This window comes from Lipotes vexillifer, unplaced genomic scaffold, assembly GCF_000442215.2.
Source record: "Lipotes vexillifer unplaced genomic scaffold, Lipotes_vexillifer_v1.1 scaffold311, whole genome shotgun sequence".
Classification (NCBI taxonomy): domain Eukaryota; kingdom Metazoa; phylum Chordata; class Mammalia; order Artiodactyla; family Lipotidae; genus Lipotes; species Lipotes vexillifer.
Window position 1 is genome coordinate 5,978,981 of NW_006791012.1, and position 15,615 is coordinate 5,994,595.

Here is a 15,615-nt window from a genome sequence, read left to right on the forward strand (position 1 = left end):
GGGAGGAGGGGGCGGGCCCCCAATCCGGTTCCATCCGGTTCTCCCACCGCCCCCGCCGCGGATCCCAGCAGCTCGGGCGGCGGGAGGAGCGGTAGCGGCCAGGGAGCCTAGCTTCGCGAAGGCTCTCGGCGCGCCAGCGGCCCGCAGGCACCCGGCACGCGCCCGCCCCGCCGCCACGATGCCCAAGAGGAAGGTCAGCTCCGCCAAGGGGGTGGCGAAGGAGGAGCCCAAGAGGAGATCGGCGGAGCTGTCAGCTAAACCGGCTCCTCCAGAAGTGGAAACGAAGCCAAAAAAGGCGGCAGGAAAGTATAAATCTTCAAACAAAAAAGTGCAAACAAAAGGGAAAAGGGGAGCAAAGGGAAAACAGGCTGAAGTGGCTCACCAAGAGACTACAGAAGACTTACCTGCAGAAAATGGAGAAACTAAAAATGAGGAGAGCCCAGCTTCTGACGAAGCAGCAGAGAAAGAAGCCAAGTCTGATTAATATCACACACCTGATCCTATCAGTGGTCCCTGTTTCCCTTCTTGTACAATCCAGAGGAATATTTTTATCAACTATTTTGTAAATGCAAGTTTTTTAGTAGCTCTAGAAACATTTTTAAAAAGGAAGGAATCCCACCTCATCCCATTTTTTAAGTGTAAATGCCTTATTTTAAGAGGTGAAATCATTTGCTGGTTGTTTATTTTTTGGTACAACCAGAAAATAGTGGGATATTGAATATGGGAGGTTTTGATTGTCTTGGGTGTCAGCTTAACATTCCACAGATGGAGGGTAGCTTTTATATCCTATAATACAAAGCACACTAAATGGCAGTTTGGAGTCAGTTGTGCATTTAATGTCTTAAACACTTTACTTCTCTTCCCACGTTGTTTTTGGTAGAATTGTTTCCTAAAGCAAACCACTCACCCCTTGATCTTGGCTCTCCTGGGCAGAATTTTGTGCACTCTGTAACATCGTTGGTCATGGTAGTCCAGTTCTTCTAGTAACTGTTAATGTGCTGTCAACGATTGACAATTTGCGTGTGTAGTGTATGTCATATTAAATTGTGAATTAGTGGGACTTACGATGTAACAGCATATCAATATTTGAAGATATTGGTACTTGATATCCTGTGAAGGAAAATTTGCCCCCAAATTTTAAGCTGGAAAGTCACTGGAATAACTGTTCAGAAAAGAATCACAACTACATGATTTTTTAGGTTTTTGGTATGTATGTTGAGAATTGTGTACAAATTGAAATGTCTGTGTACTGATTCTCAGAACAACCAATAAAATCTCAATTATGAAACAAACAAACAAACAAAAACATCTCACAGCATCAGGCAAATGTGTGTCCAATGCCGAAAGCCTTGAGTACCAGCCTATATTTCTTCCCCAGACACCTTCTCCTGGTAATTTGTCTATTCACCTTCCACTCATGACTGTGACTCAGTCACTGCTTCTTCTAAACTATTCAAACATTCTAACTGCTTTCAGCTTTGCTCAACACTAACTAACACCCCACTCTACCTTTTGCTTCTTATCTCTGGATATAATGCTTACCCTAGGGATGTTTCATGTGTCCAAACACCGTTATTTTTCCCTCAAATATGTTGCTCCTGCTGTCTTCCCTGTCTCATTGGCACCATCAACCTCCATTTTCTCAAGCTAGAAACCTGAAGGAAATCATAAACTCCTTTCACGTCTCCATCTACCATGTTCATATATCGCTGTAGTGGCTATCTCATCTCTGTTCCACCATGGAATAGACCTTGGGCTGTGGTGGACACCACCCGTGCTTACCAATATCAAATTCTTCTGTTCTGGGCATATGAGAGACTACACTTACCATCCCAATTCCAGTTAAGTGCAGCCGTACAACTAGTTTGGTCCAGTGAAATGTGAATGAAAATTCACATATTATTTCTGGGCTAAAGTAGTGAAAAACTCTCAATTCTCTTTGCCTGAAATAGCTCTTGTCCTGTTGTGGTGAATGCAGAGGTCTTCTGTTGAGATGGTAGAGTCACCACATCAAAGAAGCCTTGTCTAACTGAGGCATCTCAGGAGGGTGGCTGCTTTGGTGAGACGCTTGAATCTGCAGAAGATGCTGCACGACTGACAGACAAACTTTTGCAGTAAGTCACTGAACTGTGGGGATCATTTGTTAACTGTAGCATTATCCAGCTTATCCTAATACAATCACTAAGGCCCGCTGATTTTACCATCTCATATTCCTCTCCCCTCTAGTCCCTCTGCTGCCCTAGCTCAGGACCTCAACATTTCCTACCAGAACTATTGGGAAAGCTTAAAACTGGTCTCCCTGCTTCCAGTTTGGCAACCCTCAGACTCATCCTTCCAACAGACACCAGAGTGGTCTTTGTGTAACTCAAATCCAACCACGTGTTTCGGGTTACTCTGTTTCATTGGCTCCCCGTCACTGACATGACAGATAGTATGAAATGACAGATCTCCTCCCTAGCCAGCCTCATTTCCCATCTCTCATCCCCTTACATGTTATAACCAGCAATATTTAAATGTTTGTGATTTCCAGAAAAATCCATGCTTTTTCATGTGTCCATGCCTTTGCTTATGCTGTTTCATTTATCTGAGACATCTTTATACACCCTTCATCCTCTTCTTTACCTGGCCAATTCCTTACTCTTTGAGACTAGGTTCTAATACTACATTTTCTGAGAAGGCTTCCTGTTGGATTTAACATCCCTCCTCTGTACCCCCACAGCATCATCTACATCTACAAATCATTGACTACACTATATTGCATCTCTTGATGGGTCTCCCTCCCCTTGAGAGTAAAAACTTGACTAGGTGGATGCCTGTAACATGGTAGACGCTTAGTTATAAGAAACACGCTTAGTTATAAGTAATGAGATTCAGTGCTGATGTGAACCCTCAGGGCTCATCCGTGGACACAGGATTCCAGGATGATGGGCTGTGAGGTAGACACGAGTATTCAGTCTGAGAGATCAGTCACTCTAGGGGGCATCCAGCTCTGGCAGGAGTAGGGGGTGAGGGTCTGACTTCGTGCCAAACATAACAAATGGTGGACCTGGGGCAGGGATTGTTAACTTTCTGCCCTAGACAAGATTGGCTCAAGAACCGAAGAAACATGGCACTGAATGGGCACCATGAAGAGACACTACTTTTGAGAATCTTGGGAAGGTCGAAGCAGAGGAAAGAAGGTGGTATCTGATATAAAGTTATAAAATCATTGACACTCTTAATAGATTGGGCTTAGGCAGCAACCACACAGTTTGACCTTCTTGAATGACTGCTATAATAAATGCAGTAGATTCTTGCCATTTCTGGTAGTTACGTTCTACGAAGTTGCTGGGAACACATTAGCAAGTATGGAACCATTGCTCCTAGGAAAAATGCAGGGTTAGGTTCCCTGAAAGCCTGTGGTCACATTTTCATCAACCAATCAATGCATAACCTCGTTTTACCTGTTTCTGTTTAAAGATACCTTATTTCCTTATTTAATATAATACGGATTCATTAACACTGAACTCTTGACCAGCAACACTAAAGCCTGAACAAAGCTTACCTAACACGCATATTTTGTTCTATAAGGTGCTTCTTGTGCTTAGGAAGACTGGAAAACACTTCAGCAATCATTTTAAACAATGGGAATCATTTTAAACAATGAAATCACCCAAAAATCCTTTTTGAAAAAAGACCACTAAGTAGACCACCAAAAAGACACTTGTTTACAGTATGAGAGCTTGACACAGTAAGGCAGAGCGTTGCCTTGTTCCTCCTCAACTGGGAAAGTGCATGCCAGAGGACTCAAATTTTTCACTGCTCTGTCCATATCCACAATGACCATGAAAGTGCTGTGAGTATTGATTTTGGAGTTACAAGTAAATTTCAGCAAGTAGGCAAATTTGCAAATATGGAATCCACAAATAATGAGAATCAACTATAGCTACAATTTACTGAACACCTGCCACATAGCATTGAACTAGGTGCTTCAGATATACACATGTTGCCAAGTTTATCAACTTTTCACTCTTCAAATGAAATGCCTCAGAGTTAAAAACGGTGGACATATCCTGAGATCCATAGGCTATCACCAATAGAAAAAGCAGGACTTTATAATAATAATAATGTCATATAATTTTCACACCAAGCTTAAGGATGCATTTCTGGAGCTGGAAATTTATAATAGGCTGGGCTTCTGCTCCTTTTGGAAACTTCTAACTCAATAGTCTGGGCTCTTATAGAAAACTAAGAATACATTGCACACTCAGCAACAGGGTTGCAAAGAATATTTCTTATAGGAAACATACCCAGCACTTAAAAGCATAATCATCTTCCCAAGCAATATGATGAGAAGCCAAAAACAGTCAAGTAAACAAAGAGACAAATATTTCTTTCAGGAATCTGAGAAGTTAGCAAGCTTTAGAACATACTGTCTTGAAGTGTCATGACTTGTGAAACAATGATCTTGTGCAATCATCTGTGCATCCACAGTCTTCTTATCTGCCGCTTGCTTTCCATTCAAATCAGTCTGGACTCTGTTCCAAACTACATGGTGCTTATTATTCCTCCTCATCTTTACTGTTATCACTATGTCATTCTCTTCCCAACCAAATCACCCTTGACCGGCAAGTCTCGGTTCATTCCCATGTCTTCCATTAACCTCTCTTAGACCTCCTCAGTCCTCTAGGTCTTTTTTTTTCTGTGAGAGGATATGGACCACCCAAAATCTAGCTCACTTTTTACCTCATCTGTAAAAAGTGAAACAGTAATGCACACCTGTCAGGACTTAAGCAGGATAGTGTGTGAATGCCCATAGCACAGGGCCTGGAACAAGGGATATGCTCAACAATGTTGGTGTTTCTGAATCTGAATGGTGTTTTTCACTTTGGTTCATACAAATTCACTTTTATTATTCACTTTTATTACCCCTTCTGAGGCAAATTTTATGAAGAAAAGGATAACAGCACTAGAGACAAGGCAACAGCAAGAAAGAACATGCTTTGGGCCAGTGATTTCCAAATTTTGAATTTTCTGGACCAGTGTAGGAATTTTGGGAACTGACCTCAGGTTGCTTAATAGTTCCCTTTTGCCTAAAATCTCTCTAATAACACTTTTACCTTATGTAATAGTTATTACAAAATAAACATTATAAGGGCCAAAAGGTAAAAAGGACATAATATCAGAAATTTTTGTTCTAAAAATGAATGTATTCAGCTTCAGGAAAAACTCAACTCATTCATGCATCCAATTATCCTTTTGTTCATTCATTGGCCAAATATTTATTAAGTGATATACACCAGGAATTTTTCTATATGATAAAGTACAGGGGTAAACATGACAGGGAAGTTTTCTGTATTGATGAAGCCATTTATTTTGTATCAGAAAACAGATCTGGGAAAGCTCATGACCAACCAGTACCAATCCAGTCACTGGACCATACAGTGGCTTTTAAGAGCTATGACGTGAGTATTTAGTCACTGATGTCAGGTCCAGTCCCTGCTTCTAAGCCCTGAAGGAGGGAACAGGGAGATGTCACACTTTACAGAGGCTGGGAGTGTAGAGGCAGAAGAACAAAAGCAGCTCCTCTGAGCAAGCATCTTCTGGCTCTGGGGCAGTGAGTGTGCCAGCCTGAGAATTGGACCTCAGGCTGGTTACTCTTTGTGAGTACAAGCCCCTCATAAAAAATCCTTCTAGAAGTCATCATTTTTGGCAATGAAGGGCAACGACATATACTTAGCCTAAAGAGACCTGAAATATAGGGCACAAGAGATTTGAAACAGTTGTCAAAGTGTGGAGATAAACCCTGAGAAAAGCGAGGTGGGGATAAAAACCTGGCTCTATTTGGGGAGTTCCTCAGTTTGTTTCTCACCAGGATTCAAAAGAAAATAGCTAGGTGTTGTGAAATATGAGCTTTCAAAAGTGCTATAGAAAACTTTTAGCACTGTTAAACACTTGGAGCACTCAGCCAACAAAAATAAAACATTTGCTCTTATTCTGAAATCCCGAATTAAACTCAGGTCAGAGTAACTGTTGTGTTTCATTCTAGCATGCCTTAGGGAGAAATTGGAGGAAAATCCCCAGGGACTGATAAGCCCTCTGTAACATGTTGAGTTGTTGGATTGGATAGAGAGAACACCATATATGTATGCATATATATACATACATACATATATATGCACTATACTATATATGCATGTATATATATATATACACACATATATATATGCAATATAGTATATATATTATATATAGTGATTTCTTCCTAAAAGTCACAATTAAGGGAATGTTGCACCTAACATAAACTATCAGAACTTGTCACAATACTTTCCATATATAATAGATTGAGAGCTTCACATGACAATCTCCAGTGTCCTGGCCTAAAATTGATAGAATCAACAAAGATACATTCTGTATTCCAGAGGAACTCTTCAGAGCTCAAATAAGTGTTTACTGAAAACAACACTACATTTTCCAGGGCCTCACTCCTGAGAGGTCTGTGCCCCTGCAGCATCACACTGCAAGGAAGAGGGGAGAGGAACGTTAAGTGCCAGCTTCCTGAACACAGTGGGAATAAGACCGAAAAGAAAATGATCAAGAAACCATAAGCAGAAGGTTCTTGTCACAGCATTTTAGGATTAAAAATAAAAAGATTTACTAAAATTAGCCACAATGTAAAACCCCAAAGTAGAAAGCTTTAACTAAGGCAAATGGCCTCCACACTTTAGACAACTTTATCAACTTCATGCTATAAACCATAGCAAGCAAATTAATTATTCCCAGATGCTGGGGATGAAGAATGCTTGCTGAATTGTTTTGCTTCTCAAACTCTTCAGTATAAACACACACTCACAGGATTGCATTCCCTTTTTTGGCTCCCAACATGCAAGTAATTATACACTGTGCAGGATAATGGTGGATGAGCTCTCCTCTGAATACCAAGCAAGTTCTGGGTTCTGTCAGCCTGTTAGATACCATGTCCACAAACATTTTTCTGTGACAGTCTTTAGTAAAAACTTGTAAACAAATTGTTTCAAGTTTATAAAAAAAATTTCAACAGCAGCACAAGACTCATTTCAAAATTATTCCAAACTCCTTAAGAGCTGGAGAGGGCAAAGTTCATCTCAAATATAGTACAGCTCCTATCTTGCATCAAGAATAGTTTTCTCTGCAATCCCTATGACAGGGGGTCAGAAATCATATTAGTAGTCTTTACATTTTTATATTCTTCCCATTTTGCCAATATGTAAACAAAGAAGAAAACAGATTTTGAATCAACTGTGAATTGAGAATGTGTTTAGGATTAAAACATAGATTCTTTGAACATGGCCAGAATAATGTGAGTAGATGGTCATTTTTCCATTCCAGCTCCAAATTTTCACAGGGCAAATGAAATGTACTTGGTGTTGGGTGAGTCACCCAACATGGAGGGGCTTTTGGGCTCCCTGGGCCTTAATACTTCTTGGAGTAAATAAACTCAGTGGATTTGTTTGGGGTCTTTATATAATGAGGTAAAGGTGTATGTGTGCACACGTGTGTGTGTGTGTAAATGTGGTGGTGGTGGTGTGATAAGGAAGGCACAGGGAAAACCTCAGGAACTGTTAAGGAAAAAAACATTTTCTACGGAAGGAAAGAAAGGTTCTATAGTCCTGCCAAATGCAACACGAATGAGGGAAAGTTCAAGGAAAGTTGATCTCTAAAAATAAATAAATAAAAGGAAATTCAATGAGAAAACAATATTCAGGTCAGGTCTAAGCCCAGAGGAGAATGCTCATTCAGAACTGGGCTGTCATCCTGCTTTTTATGAAGTGAGCAGCTGCTGGTTATTGAAACCAGCCCACACAGTTGGGTCCCTGCCGCCATGGCAACACTCCTGTGTCTGTGCTGGAGTGGCCAAGGCACAATGGGTGGTTCCAGGGCCCGGAAGCATTCTGGTTACAGATTAGCGAGGGGTTTTTGTTTTTTATATATATGGGGAGATTTTGATTCCTCGGTTTGTGGTTGGGTATTGGAAACTTTTCCTACCTATAATAAAGTCTGACTTAAGGGGCAGATTTTCATGCCAATAGCAGCATGGAAGGAAAGCATCAAGGTGTTCAACAGGCAAATGACTCATTTCTAGTCTCATTTAAAATTCTCTTTACCACGTACACACAGCTATATTTAAAATAAAATGCCTTTCCATAAAAAAAAAAAAAGAAAAATAATGAAAAATAAAATAAAATAAAATTCTTTTTTACAAGTCTCTAGTAAACTCTGGGCATTTGTACCTGGTCCCTTGTATTGCCACCTCAGAATGTTTTTGAAAAAAAATGATTAGTTTGCTTTTTTATATTTGTAGTTTATAATAACACATGGCCCTAAAAGGAAAAATTATCATAGTCTTATGAATTGAAAAAGCTAGCTAAGAATGAAAGACTTTGAAATTAAAAATACAGACTATAGATTATATATCATATATGCAGAGCCTCAATTATTGGCACATTTAAGTATTGAACTCAAGTTACTTAAATCTTCTCTGACACTATCTCCTCATCTGTAAAATGAGGATAAGAGTAACCTATCTAGTAAAGATTATTAAAGGTATTAAGTGGGTTAATATTTGTAAAGTTCTTAGAAACTGTGTTTGGTTAATGTTAAGTCCTTAGAAGATAGACAGATAGATAGATAGATAGATAGATAGACAGACAGAGAGACAAAGAATTTTAAAGGACCTCTTTCTTAAGACTCTGGGAAACATTGCCTTTGGAATTTAGCACAGCACAGTGTATTTGTGTACCTGTGTCCCCTCTCAGGAAATGTTAGACTTCTTATTTATGTCTATGGCTTATAAGTCAGAGCCATGCTTAAGGCTCCTTCACTGAGCTGATTTGTGAATTTAGCCTTTTTGTGTGTGTTGGGGGAGTACTTTGAAAAAATACATCCTGGAGCTTCTGATTCATTTGGATCCCTACAAATGCTTAAGTGTTTGTTAAAAGCACAAGGCACAGTGCTTGTTAAACTGAGCAAGTGTTAAGATGCAGTCCTCAAGCTGGAAAACCTATCCCAGTACCCACTCATTCTAGCAGCAGCCAAGGAGTCTCAGCCTCTTGGAGATGGAAAACCCAGTGCCTTTTCGCCTACATAATAGAATGAGATGCATCATTTGATTTCATTTTTCAAATTATTTATTTATTTTTGACAAATAAAAAGCAAATATAGTTAAGGTACATGTATATATGCCCTGTAATTTCTTAAAAATTGTGGAATTGCATTATTTTCTACCGTGGGCCTGTTGTATGATCCTGTTCTCCTGTTTATATTTCCTTAGTTAAGTGAAAGAGGAATATCTGTTAGGTATCAATGGTTGCAAAGTGCTTTTACAGATCTTGTTTTGGGATAATTGAATGCTTTCCCACACAAATATGCTATTCTGCCATTCAGAGGATTTATAACTTTTTGGAATCTAGTGTATCTGAGGCTAAGAGGTTAACATTTTAGCCAATGTTCTCAAATTTAGTCACATGCCCTCGGTTCTAAGAACAGGGATCAAAAGTCATCCTGGGACCTCAAAGAAAGAAATCAACATCTGTTTCAGTTTGAAAAATGGCAAAATCTTATTTTCATACAACGAAGGTTTTTTTTCTTCCTTTACAACTATTCAAAGTGGGGTTACATATCTGGAGAGGGGGTATGCTTTAGTGTAGGACTGCATGCTGAAAGGACTAAGACCGAAATACACAAATAAAAAATTCATTTAAAAAAAGTCAAGATCTCCCTGTAGTTTAACACATATCCCGTTTTCTAAGAAAAAAAATGTACTATCCGGTCCAGTAAAACTTTCTTTGGAAAATCTTTTGGAAGCAAAATTAGAGAAAGGCAGTATTCCATAGTTGAAGGAAACAGAAGCTGTCACCTAGAAGAAACTCAAACTGAGCTGAAGCTATGACAGTTTGAAAAGATACAGAATTGATCAAATTGACTTTATTGTTCCAGGAGGTTTAAATGGAAACTTGAAAAAAGTGGTCTCCTTTTTCTATATTCTACTCCAAGAACTGAAGTTGTCTTATACAAGAATGTTGATGCTAGCGTTTAGCTGTACTTAAAAGAGAAGGCAAATTATGAGGTCCAGGAAAGCTGCCCTGGAATAACAGTCAGGAGACCTGGGCTACAGTTTCACTTTGGTCACTTGTCAGTGTATGGCAGGTTACTTTGCCTCTCTGAGTTATAGTAACCATGGTGATGATGGTAGTGATAGAAGCAGCAGCAGCAGTAGTAACAGCTGCAGGAGCAACAGTAGTAGAAGCAGGAACAGCAGTAGTAGTAGTTGGAGCAATGGCAGGAATAGCAGTGGCAGCAGCACTAATAGGAGAAAGAGGGGCAGCAGTAGTAGTATTAGTATTAGCCGTAGCAGCAGCAGTAGTAGCAGCACAGTAGCAGTAGTGGCCACAGTGGTAGAAGCAGCAGCAACAGAAGCAGTATTGGTGTAATAGCAGCAGCACAGAAATAGTGGTAGCAGTAGCGGTAATAGTAGTAGCTGCAGCTGCAGCAGCAGCAGTAGTAGCCATAGTAGTAGTAGGAGCAGCAGCAGCGTTTTTTTTTTTTAAACTTAAAAAAAATTTATTTATTTACTTATTTGGCTGCATCGGGTCTTAGTTGCAGCGCTCAGGATCTTTCAGTTGCAGCGGTTTTAACAGCAGTAGCAATAGTAACAACAGCAGTAGCGATAGTAACAGCAGCAGTAGCAACAGCAGTAGTAGTAGAAGTTTTCTATTTATTGAGGGTCTACTGCCTGCACTTGACTAGAAACTATACAAACATTATTTCCATTTAAACGCCACAGTGACCTTCCACTATAGGTATTATTACCCCCATGTAACTATTGAGGAAACTGAGGACCAGAGAGGTTAAGTGATTTGCTCAAGGCCACTTTGTTAATTAGTGAAAAATCTGGATTTTTGAATCTGGAACGAGCTGATTCCAAAGGCTTGTCCTTCTCTGGGGAAAAAATGTGGTATGGAGCAGAGCTTCTCAAACTTCAGTGTGCTTATAACCATTTGGAGATCATGTAAGAATGGAGTTTCTGATGCAATGAGCCTGGTGTGATGCCTGAGATCCTGCATTTCTAACAAGCTCCCAGGTGATGCTGCTGGTTGTAGGAAGCACACTTTGACTAGCAAGAAGATAGTGGAAAGAAAGTATACCCCCCAGTCAGAATGCATGGCCTTAGTTTACTCATCTGTGGCACAAAGGGGTTTGATAAATGAGTTTTAAGGTGCACTCCAGCTCTGGAATCCCAATATTCAGTGTGTACTATGGTATTAAGAAACCAGATCACACAGGAATGACTCTTAGCCACATGAATTTTTAAACTGGTTTCAGATGAGATTCTGGCTGTGCTTTATGTATCTTTCTGCAGCATCTCTGACAGGTAGGATCAGACCCTCTCACTCAAATTACATTATTGTTAAGCTTTAGGCTGAGCTAAATCTTACTGAAAAGAGTTCAAAGCACTTCTTTCCATAAGCATCTTTAAAGATTATAAATGTAAAAATGGTTTCTTAAGAGAAGCTTAGATGGCAGCTTTTTTCTTTTTAATAACAGAAATGAGAAGTCTCCAAAACCATAATGGTAGCATATCCATAAAAATATGTTAATGCTTCATCTTAAAGTCTTACAGAAATTGAGGTTTTCCGAGTTAACAAAGTAGACTTCATCACAGATGGTCTGAATGATAAAAGGAAACAGCACACTGGTGCAGAAGACTAAAAACACTGCTCTTAGCTGAGCATGCTGAAAGCCTTTAAGGAAATCTTTCTACATATAGCTTTTCTAAGTGTTGAAGGAAAAATTATTTTGATTGGCAAGGTCACTTCAAATGTTTTAAGCAAAGCTCGGGGCCAGAGGATGTGCAGGTTTTATGAAGAAGCCATTTCTAATGAAAATGAATGCCCTTAGTAAGATGATTTTCTCATCATCTTGTGCCTAACACAGGACAGTGACACCAAGTAAAGGGGTTTTTGCTCTCTTCCAAGAGCTACAGTCCATATCACTAAGACAGACACCATGAGCTCCTTTTCCTGAACTCAAACAAGGGCAGCTGTAGGAATAGGGCAGAGTCCACAATCTATAGAGTCTCTGAGTAAAAAAGAATTTCCCAACAGTGAGCACCATTAGAAACCAGAATTGGAATCCTTTATATCAAGGGCTTTAGAAATCAGACATAAATACACAACCATCTGGAGTGGCCTAAGTATATTTGTGTCTAAAGGAATCTGATCAGGGGAGATTTGATGTCACAGTGTTTTTTATGGTCCTCAAGGGTGGTTCACATTTATTTAGCCAACTCTCAATTACCCATGGGAGTCATAGACAAACTTTTTAAAGAGGTGGGGCCACTCTTTTCTAAATAATGTCTCATGAAGAATTCCCAGACGTAAAATAGATAAACCCAGAGCTACACCATTTAAAGTTTGGGAAGAAGGGTTGCCCTCAGACCCTACTATGGTCACCAGAGGTTGGGTTCCAGCTATCTGTTGCTGCTTAACAAACTATCCCAGAACCCAGTGGCCCAAAACAAAACTTTTTTATCTCTCATAGTTCTGTGGGTTGACAAGGCTCATCCAGGAAGTTCTTTTTTGGGGGTCTCTCATGCAGTTACAAAGGCCTCTGAAGGCTCTGCTGGGCTGGATGCCCAAGATCATGCCTTCACTCCCACATCGAGTTTCAGTGTTCCTTGGCTTCTCTCTGTCTCCACATGGCATCTCATCCTCCAGGGTCTTTCAGTGTGGTTTGGGATTCTCATAGGGTGGCTTCTTAGGTAATCCCACTTCTTACATAGCAGCTGGCTTCTAAGAAGCAGGAATTGAAAGTGCCAGGCCAGTTAATGGCTAAGCCCAGAGCTGGCACAACATCACTTCCACTATATTCTATTGCCAAAGCAATCATGGGACTTCCCAGATTCAGGGGGGTAGAGAAGTAGTAACCTCTTGATTGGAAGGTAGCAATGTCACATTGCAGAAGAGCATGTGGGTTGGGAGATATTGTTGCAGCCATCTTTGGAATATGCCATCTGCCATAGTTGAAATGTACTGTGGTAATAAGAATCTGAGATGGTATGGAGAATCAAAATTTAAAAATAATCTTAGGGTCTTCTTAAAAATCCCTGCTTCTCAGAGATTTTAATTGTGATCTTGTACAAAATTGGAAATAGTAAGTTAGGTTTTATTTCTGGATCTTCTTTACTGGCAGAATTATTAATGTTACATCCTATTGGAAAGTGCTATGAGCTGCTACTTATTTGGGGGGAGGGATGTGGAAAAGAGAAGGTAAGGATACTGATGGTATCAAAACATAACCAAAACCAATCCTCCCTTTCCCTTTTTCCACATCACAGAAAGTGACTGGGACAGATACAGTGTGGCCCTAGAAAACTCAGGTTAGAGAGACAGACAGACAGACAACTGCAGCAACATAGCCATTTCTGCTAACTAAAGTGGTCAGCCAGCATTTTGCAGAGCATTAAAAAAATTTTTTTTTAACATCTTTACTTGAGTATAATTGCTTTACAATACTGTGTTAGTTTCTGCTGTATAACAAAGTAAATCAGCTATACGTATACATATAACCCCATATCCCCTCCCTCTTCAGCCTCCCTCCCACCCTCCCTATCCCACCCCTCTAGGTGGACACAAAGCACCGAGCTAATCTCCCTGTGCTATGTAGCTGTTCCCCACTAGCTATCTGTTTTACATTTGGTAGTGTATATATGTCATTGCTACTCTCTCACTTCATCCCAGTTTACCCTTCCCCCTCCCCATATCCTCAAGTCCATTCTCTACGTCTGCATCTTTATTCCTGTCCTGCCCCTAGGTTCACCAGAACCACTTTTTGAATATTCCATATATATGTGTTAGCATATGGTATTTGTTTTTCTCTTTCTGACTTACTTCACTCTGTACGACAGACTCTAGGTCCATCCACCTCATTACAAATAACTCAATTTCGTTTCTTTTTATGGCTGAGTAATATTCCATTGTATATATGTGCCACATCTTCTTTATCCATTCATCTGTCGACGGACACTTAGGTTACTTCCATGTCCTGGCTATTGTAAATAGTGCTTTGCAGAGCATTTTGAAAGAAAACAAAGTCTTCTATAGAAAACTACTGGTAAAAACTGTCCTTTGAGAAATGCATATGCAGAGCCTCTAAGCCTGCCATTAGAAATAAGGGCCCTGAAAGAGAAGTGGAATCCCAGCCTAGGAAGCTGAGGCAAGAGGATTTCTAAAACCTAGAAGAAACAGAACAGTTCTTGGGCCACACTAATTAGGGGTTTCCTCACTTCCTTAGTCAGTGAAAAAGGGATAGACAGCAGAATCCACAATAAACAATATATTAAGTACAAAATACTCTTTACTGTATTCAGTTATATATGATAGACTATTTTAATATTAAAATTCTCATTTCAGAATGAAGATTCAGTTTTCTCATCAAATCCATTGGTTGCCTTTATAAATTCCAAAATAAAAGGGTCCTCTCAGGTTTTAGTTATTTAGTCCATGAGTTGAATGCATACTAATTAAGTATTATGGTCAAAACTCTTGTGTCTAGAATGGACAAAATCCTTCACAATTCTTCCCTCCAAGGTTTACTTATGTCTGGACCCACCACATGTTGCATTAAGATATCCATGAGGATGATGGAAAAAGAGGTCAGCATAGTCTGATACTCAGCTTGGGCTCTATGAGTTGCCCTCTCTACCCACAGCTGGACTAACTAGTTTGAACATATCTGTAGGCCAGTATGGATTAGAAAAATAGGTTCAATATATTTTATTACCTAGCAAAAAGATCTCTTAGAAATTGCTCAACTTATTATTGGCAAAATCTGCTATTACCAGGGCAGGATTTTCAGAGAATGGTTCTCAAAGAGAAGAAGTCTAGTCTGTCTTGATGGGATTACATTGCAAGGTTGCCCATATCCTAAAATTTCAAAAACAACTCCAGTGGGCATGAAATATCATGCAGATTTATGTGTGTGTGTGTGTGTGTGTGTGTGTGTGTGGATGGCATGGTTGGTGGTGAGTTATTGGTGAGGAGAGAATCAGTGATTCCCAAGAGAAGAAGGAAGAAAACTGTTGAGCTTTGAAAAATAATCCCATGAGTACTTAAAAATTTTTTTAGTTTCTAGTGTGTAGGAGTTTTACACATAAAACTTATTTTTGAATGTGATAGTAGTCTTCTATGATCAGTTTATTGAAACATGATTCTTCATGGTCAGTCTTCTGCTCCCTGTCCAGCTTTTCTCACTAAACTCCACCACACCAAGCCCCACTCCATGTTGAAGGTAAGTGGAATGGCATTCACTTTGTCAGATATGCCATACTCTGTCACACTTCTGTGTCTCTGTGCCTCGAGTGCCCTTTCTTTCTTTGAGTACCAGGCAAACACCTACTCATCTTTTAAGAGTTAGTTCAAATATCACCTCCCCTATGCAGTCTTTCCTTACCTTGAACCTTATTCCTAACCCTTGCCAGGAACAATTGACCATTCCCTCCTTGGTAATCCTTATTAATCTGAGTGTATTTCTATAGTAAAGTTACATAATTTATTGCTTCTTTTTATTTAACTGTCTATTTCCTTTCCCCTCACCAAG

The 15,615-nt window shown here is 39.7% G+C and overlaps 1 pseudogene; it reads left to right on the top strand.

Annotated features, from left to right (window-relative positions):
• The first annotated feature begins 178 nt into the window (after positions 1–178).
• LOC103078408 (non-histone chromosomal protein HMG-14 pseudogene) lies at positions 179–484 on the top strand (annotated as a pseudogene).
• Positions 485–15,615: the final 15,131 nt, after the last annotated feature.